Raw genomic sequence first — 17005 nt, 5'->3', positions numbered from 1 at the left:
AGCCAGGGCTATACAGAGAAACCCTGTCTCGGAAACCAAAAAAAAAAAAAAAAAAAAAAAAAAAAAAAAAGAGTTGTCTGTGAACCAGCCTCAAGGGTGTGAGAGCAGCCATTGCCAGCTGCAGCACTGAGTGAGCTAGCAGGGCAGAGCTGGAGAGCTCACCCTGGTGGTGTGGGTGCGGGAGAGCGAGCAGGCTGACCAGCTCGGCCACCACCCAGGCCCAGATCCAGGGCTTTGACTTGGCCCAGCCCAACATCTATTTACCCCAGCTATGAACTGCTGAGGTTTGGGAAGGGTTTGGGACTGCAGATCCAAAGCTGCAGGACCTCCATGACATAGGGCAACAACAGGACATCCAAGAGGGGTCCCAGTGAGGATCAAGTATTAATAGTGTAGCAGAAGCCAGAGGCCTCAAAGCAGCCCAATGATTCATTGCAATGGACACATGCAAGTAAAGAGGCCTGGACAAAAGGGTGCACTGTGGGACACACTGTGACACACTACAGCTTCCACAAGGAGATTTTTTTTCTTTTGGGAGGGTTGCAAGGGTGGGGGTGGATACTAAGGGATGGGGGGATGAGTGGGATTGGGGAACATGATGTGAAACTCACGAAGAATCAATAAAAAGTGAAAATAAAAATGTAGAGGGCAGAAGCGATGGCTCCGTGGATAAGAGTGTGTGCTGCTGTTACAGAGAACAAGAGTTGGGTTGCCAGGACCCACGATGGTTGCTAATAATTGCCTGTAACTCCAGCTCCAGGGAATCTCATGTTCTTTTTTTGGGCTTCACATATATACACAATTAAATAAAAATTCTTAAAAAAAACTAATTTAAGTTTGTGTTGATATGTGTATGCTATGTATGTGTGCTGTGTGTCTATGGTATGTGTGTGCTATGTGTGTATATGTGTGTGTATGTGGTGTGTGTACATGTATGTGTGTTTGTACATATGTGTGTGTGCTGTGTGTGTACTGTGTGTATATGTGTGTATATGTTTATGTGTGCGTGTATCTGTGTATGTGTGTGTGTATGTGGTGTGTATACATGTACGTGTGTTTGTACATATGTGTGTGCGCTGTGTGTGTACTGTGTGTATATGTTTATGTGTGCGTGTATCTGTGTATATGTGTGTGTATGTGTTCATGTATGTGTGTGTATAGGTTTGTGTATAGGTGTATATATGTATGTGTATGGTATGTGTGTGCTATGTGTGTATATGTGTGTGTATATGTACGTGTATGTGTGCTGTGTGTGTACTGTGTGTGTATGTGTGTATATGTGTATGTGTATATATGTGTGTGTATATGTGTATGTGTATATATGTGTGTGTATGTGTATGTGTGTATGTGTGTATATGTGTGTGGGGTGTATGTGTGTGTTATATGTGTTTGTATATGTGTGTGTGTGCTGTGGACATACTGTGTGTATATGTCTATATTTATATATGTGTGTGTGTGTAGGTGTATATGTGTGTGCATGTGTGTGTGCATAGGTGTGTGTATAGTTGTGTATTTGTGTGTGTATATGTGTGTATAGGTGTATATATGTGTGTATATTTGTGTGCATGTGTGTGTGTATGGTATACATGTTTGCTATGCGTGTATATATGTGTGTGTGGTCTGTGTGTATGTGTGTGTGTTACATGTGTACTTTGATTTTCCTGTCACTCTGTTTCTTGAGTGACAGGCTTCATTACCCAGCAGAAGAATCCGACTTCTCAGGTTCCACGATGGAGACAGAAAAGGGTTGTACGGAACACGAAAGCTTGGAGTTCCTTAGCTGGTGAGCTGGAGCAGCGGTTCACCTCCCAGGGCCTTTTCTTCTCCCTTTGGTTGGGGACCAAGAGCCTCAGAAAGGACTAAATGAGCCAGCAGCCCCAAGTCACTCCCCAGACCAGGACTTCAGTGTGGCATTTCATTTGTGTATTCAGTCAGGCATTTTCATATGTTTTACTGCATTTTAAAACTGAAAAACAGAATTTTCCTGCAGCAAGGACAAAAAGCACGAAGTATATAACATACATACTTATATATATACCCACCCAGGCAGCTCCTCTTCCATTTAGTGTTTCTCCACTACCTGCCTTCTTCGATTTCTTCTCAACTCTGGGACAGAGACCATTTTCCACTAGATTGAGAGAGCCTCTAAGATGAAGCAAAACAAAACAAAATAAAAAAGAAGTACAAAACACTGTTTAGCAACATGTCGAGGTCTAGTAGGTAGAGATACACACTGGACACAAGACAGAGACAGGGAAAGGCCAGGGTGACAGCTGTTGGGGTGCTGAGGTGGAGCACAAGCCAGGTGATGAGGACAAGGGGGTCGAACCACTCACCAAACCACTCCTGGTGCTCAGAAGCCGCTAGAGATCACCACTTTCAGCACAGCTGGTCACCATGCCAACTGGTCCCAGCACTGTCCTTATGACAGCTTAGGCGTCTGTAGAGTGGGTTGGACCTCCTCTAAAGAGGCAGCAGTGACAGTGCCAGAGACTAGGGCAGGGGAGGAGGAAGTGTTCAGTCAGTGGCTTTAGATATAAAACTACAAGACTGTTTCCTGAGACTATATTTAACTCCTTGAGTTCTCTCTCTCTCTCTCTCTTTGTGTGTGTGTGTGTGTGTGTGTGTGTGTGTGTGTGAGCATTCGCAAGTATACTGGAGTCAGGAAAGCTAGTGTCCTCTAAGCCCCTAGAGCTGGAGTTTGAGGCAGCTGTAAGCCAACAGATGTGGTGCTGGACCTAATTCAGGCCCTCTGCTTGAGCTGCACATGCTCTAACCACTGAGCAATTTCTCCAGACCCTGTATTGCATTGCATTTTTAGAAAAAGATTTATTTATTTATTTTATGTTTATGAGTACACTGTAGCTGTACTGATGGTTGTGAGCCATCATGTGGTTGCTGGGAATTTGAATTCAGGACTTCTGCTTGCTTGCTCAGGTCGGCCCCACTTGCTTCAGTCTAAAGATTTATTTATTATATATCTAAGAACACTGTAGCTTTCTTCAGACACACAAGAGGATGTCAGATCTCATTACGGATGGTTGTGAGCCACCATGTGGTTGCTGGGATTTGAACTCGGGATCTTTTGAAGAGCAGTCAGTGCTCTTAACCGCTGAGCCATCTCTCCAGCCCGCATTGCATTTTTAAAGATTTACTTATTTTATGTGTATGCGTTTTGCCTGCATGTACATATGCCATACCACTTGCAAGCCTGGGGTCCACGGAGGTAACAGGAGGGTTTTAGATCCCTTGAAACTGGAATCATAAATGGTTGTGAGCCACTTTGTGGGTGCTGGCAACTGAGCCCAGGTCCTCTGCAAGAGCAGCAAGTGCTCTTAACTACCGAGCCATCTCTCTGGCCCTGGTATTTTATTTCCTAAGAGAGAGAAGGAGAGAGAGAAAAACATCTGATCCTGACCTAGACAAATTGATTTCTTTTCTTCCTGTTCTATTCTGTTTTGTTTTACTTGGTTTCTCTATGTAGCCTTGGCTGTCCTGGAACTCTCTGAGTAGATTAAGCTGGTCTTCAACTCAGAGATCCACCTGCCCCTGTCTCCCAGGTGTTAGGATTAAAGGTGTGTGCAACAACCACCGGGCTTAAATTGATTTCCTGACCAACCCACAACAAGCACAATACTGGTCTCACATGTTGCTGTAAGCATCCTATCGGAACTGCCCTTGGAGGGTTAGAATCTTCTGTTAGTTCTTCTTCGTTAGTGGTCACACTCATGGTGTGCAGGATCGTTCTTGTGCCACCTTTGACACAATCGAGAGTCATCTTAGAGAAGGGAACCTCAATTGAGAAAATGCCCCTGAAAGATCCAGCTGTAGGGCATTTTCTCCATGGCTTCTGCAGCAGCAACTGCCTCTAGGCTCCTGCCTGGCTTGACTTCCTGTCCTGACTTCCTTTGATGATGATTTGTGATGTGGAAGTGTAAGCCATTAGAACCCTTTCCTCCCCAGGTACCTTTGGTCATGGTGTTTCACCACAGTAATAGTAACCCTGAGATGCACAGCAACGCCACAATCCACACGTGGCAATCTATCGCCAAGGGCAAATCAATAAGGCAATTTCTGATTGTGTCCCCGCCTCACTCAGAAATCAGAACATGAGATCTTCAGTCCCAGGTGTCCAGATTTCCTTAAGTTTATCTAAATGCTTGCCACCACAAAAGCTCCTTGGAGAGCCTGCAGTGAGTGGCTGGTATTGCTGAGCCTATGGGGATTTTACACAAGAGCATTGAACTAGATCCACTTTCTATCCTAATTGAAATTCTTGGCTGTACAGTCCTTCCTGGGGCTATGGTTTGGGTGCGTCTCCTTGAATTCATGTGTTGGCAATTCAATCCTCAAAGTCTTGTGTCGGTGCCGCCTGGGAGTGGAGACTTGGAGAATGAATTTGGATTGGGTAAAGTCACTAGAAGGAGGGCATCATGATTTGGCAAGAAGAAGAGAGGACCTGGCTGTCTACCACGTTGTGATGCAGCACACAGTTTCCACAGTCTCTTGGCTTTCCCAGACACCAGAACCATGAGTCCAGTGAACCTGTCTTCCTTGTAAATTAACCAGTCTCAAGGGTTTTGCTATAGGAACAAATGAGCCAAGGTTTTAGTCAGAGAGTGTGTGTGTGTGTGTGTGTGTGCGTGTGCGTGTGCGTGTGTGTGTGTGTGTGTGTCTGGTGTTGCATGGAATGGAACATGACTTGGTTCTGCAATAGACTCCCCCTCCCTGCCTCTTTTCCAGGTCCTAAAGTCTCCAGTTTGGGGATCTCTTAGGGGCAGGAAGAGAAGGTGAGTAATTATTTATTTTTACTTATCTTCCACCATGTAGCTCTCCCCCTGCTCCACTCTTTAGCTGCCACTGCTTCGGTAGAATAACTTGTGTCCAGATTTTGGTTTATTGTTTTCCTTGCTGTCCTGGGACAAGATCTTACTACGTAGTCCTGACAGGCCTGGAACTCACTATGTAACCCAGGCTGGTCTTGAATTTGGGATCATCCTCTGCTTCCTGAGTGCTGGGACTACAGGTGGGCCCAGGCTGGGCAGATCATGGATTCTTCAAATGCAGTTATTTACGTTTGTGTGCATATAAGCCTAGGCCAGGCATGGTGCATATCTAGAAGTCAAAGGACAGGTTGCCAGAGTCAGTTCTCTCCTTCTGCCATGTGGGTCTTAAGGGTGGAAATCAGGTCAGCAGGCTTGGTGGCTGTCTTAGGGTTTTACAGCTGTGAACAGATACCATGACCAAGGCAACTCTTATAAGGACAATATTTGATTGGGGCTGGCTTACAGGTTCAGAGGTTCAGTCCATTATCATCAAGGAAGGAACATGGCAGCATCCAGGCAGACATAGTGCAGGAGGAGCTGAGAGTTCTACATTTTCATCTGAAGGCTGCTAGCAGAACACTGGCTTCCATGCAGCTAAGATGAGGGTCTTAAAGCCCATACCCACAGGGACACACCTACTCCAACAAGACCACACCTACTTCAACAAGACCACACTCACTCCAACAAGGCCACACCTCCTACTAGTGCCACGCCAAGCACATATATACAAATCAGCACAGTAGCAAACATTTTTTGCCTACTGGGCCATCTTGCCAGCCTTGAACATGGATTCGTATTGTGGCAGGCTCAGCTCAGTCCTGTCAGGGATTTTCTTGGAGTGGAGGGAGGCTCATTAAGACCCAGGAACTGAACTAAAATTCCAAGTCTCAAGATGCCCTGAAATGGGGCTGGCAAGATGGCTCAGTGGGTAAGAGCACTGACTGTTCTTCTGAAGGTCCTGAGTTCAAATCCGAGCAACCACATGGTGGCTCACAACCACCCGTAGTGAGATCTGACACCCTCTTCTGGTGTGCCTGAAGACATCTAAAGTGTACTTATTTATAATAATAATTACATCTTTGTTCTGCCCGAGCAAGCAGGACCGATCTGAGCGGGATTGATTGGAGCGATCAGAGGTCCTAAATTCAATTCCCAACAACCACAACCATCTGCAATCTATACAGCTACAGTGTACTCATACACATAAAATATATAAATAAATCAGCTACAGTGTACTCATATACATACAATTTTAAAAAAAGATGTCCTGAAACAGGATTCCCAAAGACCCTCCCCAAGGTTTCGATGCAAGAGTGCCAGTTGCCAGGGAGAGGAGACTCTCTGCCGAGCTGCCTGCTTGTAAGCCTTGAGGGGGGAATCTAAGGATGCAGCCTTTCTGAGTTATCACCCTTGCTGGAGTGGGCTTCTCAGGGATGACGCTGCCTCCACGCCATCTGTGCTTCACATCACCCATCTTCCATCACCCATCTCCTCATAAGTACACCCAGCAAACCCACTGGCTCTCAGAGCTAGGTTTGGATGGATTGCTTCTTTGGTTGGTGACCAGTGCTCTATCTGGAGTGAACAGGCAGATGCCAGTTCCTGTTTACCCAGGAAAAGCCGTATAACGTGCCGGCATCAAGCATCCTTTTTGGACTAGTCTCCCTATGGTTACAGTATAGACCATCCATCACCAACCTCCCTCTTTACTCCAAGTCTTTCTCCACTTCCCATCCTCCTGCTATGATGGTGCCAGGGTAGAGCAGAACGTTAAGTTCTCTGCCTAAGGAGGGAGTCTATGGTGGCAGGAAGTACTCTCTCTTTCTCTCTCTCTCTCTCTCTCTCTCTCTCTCTCTCTCTCTCTCTCGGATCATCCCACCACTTGACTGTGAGAAGTATGTTAGTTATTTTTTGCTACATAACATATCCCCTTCCTGCCCCCCTCCAAACTGAGTGGCTCAAAACAGTAAACATTTACTAAGCCATAATTCCCAAGCCACAGGAATTACGGACTCGTTTATCTGGGTGGTTCTGGCTCACACGCTGTCCTCTGTGTTGTCTGGGACTGCAGTCATCTGAATGCTTGATCAGGAGCTGAGAAATCCACTTCCCAGCTCCTATCTGTGGCCATTGGCAGGGGCTGTAGGTTTGCAGTATCTGGGGCTGCTCACAGCATGGTAACCGGCTTTCCCCAGAATAAGTAAATCAAGGAAGTGGGGGGAGGGGCCTGGATGAGGTGCGTTTTTGTGACCTCGACTTACAAAGCCCCAAACCACCTCTTATTTCCTGTGAAATTCCTAGTCTATTGGTCATACAGACAGACTCTGATATTCCATATAAAGACTGTAAATCTGAAAACAGACATGAGGAGTCTGGCTCTCATGGGACTTTATTGAATGCCATGGTTTAAGTCTTTCTGTTTGACTGATTGGGTTTCCACTTACTTTTCTGAGACAGGGTCTCCCTAAGCTGGGCTATCCGGAAACTCACTATGTAGGCCAGACTACCCTCAAACTCACAGGGATCCTCCTGCCTCTGCTTTCCGAATGTTGGGACTAAAGGCGTGAGCCAACATCACCTCTGGGCTCACATTTTGAATGGTGGTACCATTGTAACAGCTCTGGGGCCTTTACGAGGTGGAACCTGCCTGGTGACAGTCTGTCATGAAGGCCGGCCTTTGAAGAAGATTCTATCTGACTCTGGTTCCAGCTTCCTGTCTGCACCCTGCACACAGCAGCCAGCCCACATTTCTGCTGCGGTGCCTTCCCCATCATGATGGACAGAGACAGATCCTTCCTCCATTAAACTGTCAGATACTCTGCCACAGCAATGGAAAAGTAACCACGGACCAACCCTCCTGGGAGTCCTCCCCCTGAGATCCTAGTAGCTTCCTTTTAAAGGCTGGAAACATGGCCTTACTAGAGCAACTGTTCTCTGCTTAGGGGTTCAATAGACAGAGAAGCCTAGAACCACCAGTACTCCCCCTGGTAGTGTCTCCTTTGTCTTCTTTCTGTGCTGAGGACTGAATCTAGAGGACTGCAGAACAGGGAAGCAGCCTAGCACCGTGCTAGTCCGGTTCTTTTCTTACGTAAAAAAATTTTTATTGTTGTTGTAGGTATGATGTATGTCCATGGTGTCTGTGCACACGTATATGTAGGTGGGGGGCGGGGCAGAAGAGGACACTAGCTGTCCTGCTTTATCTCCCCCTGCCTTACTTCTTGAGACAGGGTCTTTCACTGAACCTAACTAGCTAGGCTGGCAACCAGCAGGCCCCAGTAAGCAGTCCTCCAATGTCTGCTCCTCCACAGCACGAGGTTACAGGCATGCACGGCCACTGCTGGCTTTTAATATAGATGCTGGAAGTTTTAAGTTAGGTCCTCATGTTTGTACAGCAAGCACTCTTACCTACTGAGACATCTCCCCAACCTTCATCATCATCATCACAATCATCATCGTCACCACCACCATCTTGAGATAGGGTCTCTTCAGCTGTGAACCCCCTATGTGGCTAGGGGCTGGTCTCCAATTCATAACCATTCTACCTCAGCCTTCCAAGTGCTAAGACTCTGAATCCCCACAACTACCACGTGTACTACCACACTCAGCTCTTCCCATAGTTCTCCTTCTATAGAACAACTCTATTTTTCCAGTTGCCATGGCAAAACCTCCTGGGCTTATGCTTCCCTGCTCTCTACCTATCACATCTCTGTCTGTCTCGTCAACAAACCACACTGGATATCCATTGAAAGTCCGGTCATCACATCCCATCCCAGGACCTGTGGAGGACACCGAAATCCACGGATGTGCATTCTCCTAGATCCTCTCCTCACCCTTCTCTTCTCTGAAGCTCTGGTATCAAACAGAGCCTCCTGCATGCTACAAAAGGATTCCACTATTGAGTTAATGTGCCCAACCCCCACCTCACTGACAGTAAAGCATCTCTGAAATATTTGACATCTAACATGGTGTGAATTCTGTGTTAACAGCTGTCTACGGGATGGTCACAAGATAAGTCTGTAGTTCAGATGCTATGTACATATTTAGCCATATTAAGGATCGCATCTAGTGCCTCCTACCTACCAAGCAAGTGCTCCTCCATTGAACTCTAACCCCAGGGCCACCCTGCCCATCTTACCCCTTTTTACTAGCCCAGATTGCTCTGAAATTGCCTGCTGGTGGCCCAGGCAAGCCTTGAACTTGTGACCATCCTGTCTTAGCAAATGGGATTACAGGTCTGTGCCGCCATGGCCAGATGCAGGAAATTTTTTTATTCTAAATTTTATTTTATGTGTGTGGCTGTTTTGCCAGCATGTGTCATGTGCACCAGAAAGGCCAGGAGGTGTCAAAAACCCTGAAACTAGAGTTGCTGACAGTTGTGAGCAACCTCACAAGTGTTGGGAATAGAACCTGGTTCTCTTGAAAAGCAGCCTCTGTGTGTGTGTGTGTATTCATGTGTGTGTGCACATGTGTATATGTGTGTGTATGTGTGTGTGTATGTGTGTTGTGTGTGTGTGCGCATGTGTGTATGCACATTTGTGTGTCTGGGTATGTGCATGTACCATGGCACATGTACAGAAATTAGAGGACAACCTTTGGACTCATCCCCAGCATTCCAAGGAGTCATTTGCACCAAGAAAGGTTGAAACTAAAGGATGTATACATTTTCAAGATAGAAGATAGAAATCTTTATCTAAGAAACAGCTATGGGTTAGGGATACAACTCAGTGGGAGGCTGTGGGCTTAGCAAGGCACCTCTCCTTGGCACAAAATAACAATAAAGAAGATACTGGGAGCCAGGTGCTGGTGGCTCATGCCCTTAATCCCAGTGCTCGGGAGGCAGAGCACTTTCCTTTCAGTTCTTTCCTTTCACCGTGTGGGTCTTGGGAATCAAACTCAGGTGCGTAGGCTAGGTGGTGAGCACTGTATCCTGCCTCTCAGAAGAAAAAAGTTTTAAACTATTTTAACCGGGTGTGGGTAGTTCAGGCCTATAATCCCCGCACTCAGAAATCTGAGGCAATAGGATTGTGTGGGTAAGTCCAGCCTGGGGTACACAGTGAGACCTTAAGGAGCTAGCCTGTGACACAGTGAGACTTTACAGGACTAGCCTGTGATACAAAACAGACCGTCTGTGTAAAGTCCAGACACCTGGGGCTGATAATATAGCTTTGGTAGAATTCTTGCTTAGTCTGCATGAGTCCCTTGGTTCACTCTACAGTACCACAGTAAATAAATGGATAAACAAACAAAGAAGTAAATAAAATCCAGCCAGTGGTTGGAGAGGTGGCTCTGTGTTAAGCACACTTGCTGCTTTTGCAGGGGGCTTGAGTTCAGTTCTTAGGACCCACATGGTGGTTCATAACTGTCTAAATTTGGTTCCAGGGGACCTGGCTCCCTCTTCTGGCCTCCACGGGCACTGCACACACATGCCGCTCTCATACGCAGGCAAAGCACACAAAATAAATAAAAGCCAACTAGATTTCACTACTTGTCTATCACCACCTGCCCAGCCACTTCCGTTTCTCCTTCAGATTACCACCTGTCTCCCATCTGGCCTCTCTGATTCCACCTGGTTCCCCTACAGTCTTTTTTTTTTTTTTTTTTTTTTTTTTTCCTTTTTTTTTTTTTTAAATCCACATCCAGAGTGATCCTTTAAAAACAACTTAGATCAGTTTCCTCTGATCAGAATCTCTGATTGAAAGCTTTCTATTTCTTTTGAAGTCATAACCAAAGACTTGGCACTGACCTACAGTTTGTGGTTTGGTGTGAAGCCTGTTCCGGGGAGACAAGAATCCTTAGCAGAGGAGTGATGGTTCTTAGGGAGGGATGTGATAGAACCGAAAAATTTGGAAGAATATTGTTGACAGGCTGTTAGGTGAGTGTGAGAGGGAGACAGCTGGATGATGGCAAGATGGCTCTGTGAATAAAGATGCTTGCTGCCATGCCTAACAGCCTGAATTCAATCCCGAGGACCTACATGGAAGAAGGAGAACAGATTGTTACAAGTTGGTCTTGACCACACACACACACACACACACACACACACCATAACACACATATGCCCCCCCCCATAAGTAAATAAGTGTAATAAAGATTTTACAAAACGCTGTATTGTGATGTGTGCCTGTAAACTCAGCACTTGGGAGACAGGCCAGATGATTAAGGGCTTGAAGTTAGCTTTGACCACATAACAACACTGTCTAAAAAAACCAAAGATATGTTTGCATGCATACAAACACACACATATGTGTGCATGTGTGTGTATGTGTGTATGTGTATCCCACGTACAGGATATTAATATTGAGTAACAGTGTTTTTAAAGCCAAGTATGATCTGGGCATGATGCTGTAACCCCTGCAGTCAGGAGGCAGAAGCAGGGGAATCTATGGGTTCAAGGCCAGCCTAGTCTACAAAGCATGATCCAGGCCAGCTAGGGCTTCATCATACGACTTTCTTTCATAAAACCAACAAAACATAGGAAACCAAACCCAAAGTCCTGCTTATCAAGTTTTGTGCCTGAGGCACTCAGCCTTCTCTCCATAACTCACATCAGTGTGGACGGTAATTCTGTAATGTGAAGTCTTTGCGATATACTCATTTTGAAAAATTAGGCGCCAAAAACCTTAAATACTTTGCTGAAGGCCAGCACAGCATAGGGCTGAGATCCAAACCTGGTCATCCCCAGCATTCCAAGGAGTCATTTGCACCAAGAAAGGTTGAAACTAAAGGACGTATACATTTTCAAGATAGAAGATAGAAATCTTTATCTAAGAAACAGCTATGGGTTAGGGATACAACTCAGTGGGAGGCTGTGGCTTAGCAAGGCACCTCTCCTTGGCACAAAACAACAATAAAAAAGATACTGGGAGCCAGGTGCTGGTGGCTCATGCCCTTAATCCCAGTGCTCAGGAGGCAAAGGCAGGCAGATCTACAGAGTGAGTTCCAGGACAGCCAGGGCTACACAGAGAAACCCTGTCTCAAACAACAAACAAACAAACAAACAAACCAAGCTTCCAGGAGTGTTCCTTATGTAAGTCTAGCACTAAGGCAGGAGGATAGGTTTGAGGGCAGCCTGGACCACCTAGTGAGATAGTTGTGTGGGTTTTTTTTTTTTATTCTGTTGTGAAATAGGAGCTCACTGTGTAGCTCTCTCCCTCTCTCTCTCCCTCTCCCTCTTCCTTCCCCCCCTCTGTGTGTCTGTGTGCCTCTCTCTGAGTGCATATGTATGTATGTCCATTTGTCTCTGTGTTTGTTTCTCTCTCTGTGTGTATGAATGTGCTTACAGAGGTCAGAATTTTGTTTGTTTTGAGATAGTCTTTTTATGTAGCACTGGCTGACCTGAAACTCACTATGTAGACCAGGCTGGCCTTGAGCCTCCTACTCCTTAATGCTAGGATTACAGGTATCCACCACCATAATGAGCCTCGTCTTCAATTTTCAGTCTAAAGGATTTGGACTTAGGTTACCATCCAGGGTTCCAGGCTGGTTTCCTAGATGTGATCATGGCTTCCACTTGTCCTGAAGTCTGCTTTCTTTTGTCAGTCCTGTGTGTGTGTGTGTGTGTGTGTGTGTGTGTGTAACAGCAAAGCTGGCCTTCCACATAGGGAAATTCCCCCCGCATGCTGCAATTATAGGTATGTGGTACCCTATCTGGGTCTCCCAAGTACTTTCTTTTAAAAGAACCAGAGTCACTTTCCCAGAATACATTTCACAAGTGTGTAGGGCCATGTGTGGTAGCACAGGTCTGGAATCCTAGCACTAAGGATGCTAAGGCTGGAGGATTTCAAGTTTAGGAATGAGCAGCTCAAGCTGGAGGGTAGGCTTAGATTTTTTTCAAACCTACTTTAATAAGTGTTCTCAAACCCTTCAACCCCCCCCCCATTTAGCACATTGTGCAAAAAAACGGGGAGAAAAGTGGTAAACAAGACAAGGGGATATGGACCTGTTTAGAAGTAGTTCTTTGGGGGAGATTACAATCTCCGTTTGTCAGAATATCAGTGGTCCAGTTCAGTATTGTCAGGAGACCAACCATCCAGTTCAAAAGTGTCACCAAACACAAAACAGCAATGGCAGCACTCTCCAACAGAACTCCCCAGACCTCTGTTGAATGGGCTCAGCAGGAGTGACCAGGCTCAGCCAGAATGCTAGTTCTCTGCCATGCCTCTCTGACTGAAGCGAAGATTGGGGAAGACTCGAGACCCGTGAAGAGCTGCAGAGCTATCACGCACCTCATCCTTGTCTGTCGAGCCCTACTTATACTCTCTGCAAACAGCAAGTGCCCTCCCATGGGTCTTGCCTCAGCCAAACACCATGTGAGTCTGCATCACACGACACAACCAGAAACTGCTACTTCACTGGACACTCACCCAGGCCATAGGTTGAGACCCTTAAAACAACTCCCAATGATCTGTGGCTTATCCATAGATTACAGCAGCTCTTATTCACCATCTGAAAAGCTTCTATTTGCAGTAGATGGTAATCAACACAGAGACCCATAACTGGCCAAGGTGTGGAGAGATGAAGAGACTTCAGAATGATCAGTCCTATATGGAACGCACGTACCACACACAGTTCTCTACTGGAGGCTCAGGGATCATCTCAGAAGATGGGGTGGATGGGAAGTAGGTAAGAGCAGAGCCAGAATTATTGATGGCTACAATGGACAGTGTTTTCTAGGGACAGCAGAACAGCTGTGACTATGAACTCACAGCAGTTAATAGCCACGTGAACGAATCCAGTGCAAGCTAGAGCCAAACCAAATCTCAGTGGGGAGAAGGGAGGTAGACAGACATGAGGCCTTACCCCTAGCTGGGTATCCATCAGGAACTGACCCTGGTGGGAGGGTAGCAAAATTTCTCCCAATTAATTTAAATATTACTACAAGAAGTCTGTGATTGGACAGGGAAAAGGGAGGTCGAGCTAAGAGTTTTCAGAGCCAGAGAGAGAGAGGACAGAGGAAGAAGGAAGATGGAGGAAGAGCAAGATGATCCAGATTCTGAGTCACTTTAAATTGTCATCGGTAGCTATGACTATCTTATAAAGGATGGATAATTACAGGACAATTTGTCTTATCTCAGTAGGCAGTTTATATCAATATCAATTGGCTTTGAGTTCATTGTGTGGGCGTTTTGTGAGGTGAGAATTTACTGATATAAATCTGACTTATAAATTCCAAGCCTTTAGAGTTTTGATTTTACCAAGTTACTGGGATTTGGGACTGCTGACCACAGGGATTGGATGGCTGGGAATGCGAGCAGAATCTGCCGCGATAGAACTGCGATCCATCGGTTGCTGCTGGGCAACCCTAGAGACAGAGTTGGTGAGACCATCGGGGCAGTGAGTAGCTGGGCAAGACGACCGGGGCAGTGAGTATAGCTCAGGACAGTACCACTTTATTAATATTTCCCGCATCAGGAGAGGGAGAGTCAGTTTTCAAGAAAACTGTCCCGGCTAGGTTGACCATGCTTGTGTGGAAGGTCACACATCTCTGCATATATGGGGGCACTTCAAACAGGACATAATGTGGGAAAGAGAGAGACAAGGTTGGTTGGGCAGAAAAGGGAAGTGGATCTAGAAGGAACTGGAGCTGTTGGATATGGTCAACATTCATTGAATGAGATTCTCAAAGAAATAATTTTTTAAAAAAGAAAAATAAGTTTAAAGAAGGAAAAAAAGAAAAAGAGTTAGTAGGCTAGCCATAACAAAATCTCATGTAGCTGTAAATTTAATCAAATTCTACTTAAAAAAAAAAAAGATTTCCTTATTTTATTTATGTGACACTGCTTGCCGACTTCAGACACCCCAGAAGAGGGCATCAGAACCCATTGCAGATGGTTGTGAGTCACCATGTGGTTGCTGGGAATTGAACTCAGGACCATCTAGAAGAGCAGTCAGTGCTCTTAACCACTGAGCCATCTCTCCAGGCCCCAAGTCCTACCTTTAATGATGGTTCTTAAACACTTTAACTTCCCTGCTAGCCCACCACCCACCAGAGGCATGAAAAAAGAAAGGATACAGGGAAAGTGGACCTGTTTAGAGAGGTTCTTTGAAGCAACTCCTGTCTGTGTTGTCTGGAAATCGACAGTTCAGTTCACAGGTCAGCAGTGGCAGCTCGATCCACTTGCAAACACTTCATGGATATACCAGCAGTCTAGTTTGGTAGAGTCGGGATAGCAGCAGTGGTGGCATGACTTAGCAGAGACAGCCAGGCTGAGTCAGCAGGGACCAGGAGGAAAGCCAGAAGTTCTCGGGTGTGCCTCTCTCAGGGGAGTGAAGATCAGCAAGACCCACAGCTAGCTAGGTAGCTCCACCAGCAAGCCAAGCTCAGCCTCCATCACTGTCCATAGGTTCTTTTTTATACACAGTCCAAATATCCCTTGTCCTCCGCAGGTCTTGCCTCAGCAATGGGTCTGTCTCAGCTGACATCATTCTGCCAGTCTGCCTGAATCCACAGAAGTGGCAAGAAACTGCAGCACACCACTGTAAGATTTTGGGTGTGTTTCTCTCTAGGGAGTCCAGACAAATGTAGCTCAACTACCCAATGTAAGGCAGACCAATACACGCATCATTAGAATCCTTCATCATGTGTCCTTTCATGTGTTGGCTTTAGCAGAACATCTTTTTTCTTATGTCTGCTTCAGTTAAACATTCCTTCATGAGTCTGCATTAGCCTTTCACCTGTATCCACTTCAGCTAAATGTTCTTTCACGTATTTGCCCCAGCAAAACACCATTCAACCAACTTTTCAAAGAACCCTTAAGTTTCTACTTCACATACCCTTATAGAAGTCTCTGAAATCTCATACTCTGTATGTGTAGATACATAAAGTCTTTATCTCATGCTTTCAGCAATACAGCTTGTGGTAATCTTCTTTTTTTTTTTTTTTTTTTTGGTTTTTCGAGACAGGGTTTCTCTGTGTAGCCTTGGCTGTCCTGGAACTCACTTTGTAGACCAGGCTGGCCTCGAACTCAGAAATCCGCCTGCCTCTGCCTCCCGAGTGCTGGGATTAAAGGCGTGCGCCACCACGCCCGGCTTGTGGTAATCTTCTTACATCCATCTTACCCACTGAGAACAAGAAAGATGAAATACATGTCTTGAGTGCATACAGCAGAGCTCTGTCTCAGAGAGAGAGAGAGAGAGAACTGGAGAGATGGCTCAATAGTTAAAAGTGCTTCTTGTTCTTTCCAGATGACCTGGGTTCAATTCCCAGGGCCTGAATGGTGGATCACACAACTACGTCCAGGAAAACACCCATACACATAAAATAAACAAGCCTTTTTTAATTATTATTTTTTATTTATTTTATGTACATGAGTACACTGTCGCTATCTTCAGACACACCAGAAGAGGGCATTGGATCCCATTACAGATGGTTGTGAGCCACCATGTGGTTGCTGGGAATTGAACTCAGGACCTCTGGATGAGCAGTCGGTGGTCTTAACCGTGGAGTCATCTCTCCAGCCCTAAATAAATTTTTTTTTTTTTTCGAGACAGGGTTTCTCTGTGTAGCTCTGGCTGTCCTGGCACTCACTCTGTAGACCAGGCTGGCCTCGAACTCAGAAATCCGCCTGCCTCTGCCTCCTGAGTGCTGAGATTAAAGGCGTGCACCACCATGCCCGGCCCTAAATAAATCTTTAAGAACTTTCTGGGCATAATGACACATGCCTGTAATCCTGGCGGTCAAGAGGATGAAGGCAGGAGGATGTCTCAAATTGAGGCCAGCCTTGGCTACAAGTTAACTTCTAAGACCCTGTCCCATAATTTTTTCTAATTAAAAAAGAAAAACTAACTAAAAGTCAGGTGTGGTGGTATATACCTATAATCCCTCAACTAGAGGTGAAAGGAGAGCTGGATTCCAGGCCAACTTGGGCTGTGTTACAAAACTGTCCCTGGTAGGAGCAGTTTTGTTTATTTATTTACTTACTTATTTATTTATAGACAGTTCTGACTGTCCTGAAACTCAGTATACAGACCCAGCTGTCTAACTGTATATCTGAACCAAGCTGTCCCAGAACTCAGAGATCTGCCTACCTCTGCCCCTTAGTGCTGAGTGGTTGGTACACACCTTTGAACTCAGCACAAAGGAGGCAGAGGTAGGCAGATCACTGTGAGGATGTAGCTTAGTGGTAGAGGACTTGTCTAGCATACACAAGGCCCTGGATTCAGTTTTCTGCGCGCGCGCG

This window comes from Mus caroli, chromosome 1 (genome assembly GCF_900094665.2).
Source record: "Mus caroli chromosome 1, CAROLI_EIJ_v1.1, whole genome shotgun sequence".
NCBI lineage: Eukaryota > Metazoa > Chordata > Mammalia > Rodentia > Muridae > Mus > Mus caroli.
The sequence above is the reverse complement of the archived record's forward strand: the minus strand, read 5'-3'. Positions refer to the sequence as shown.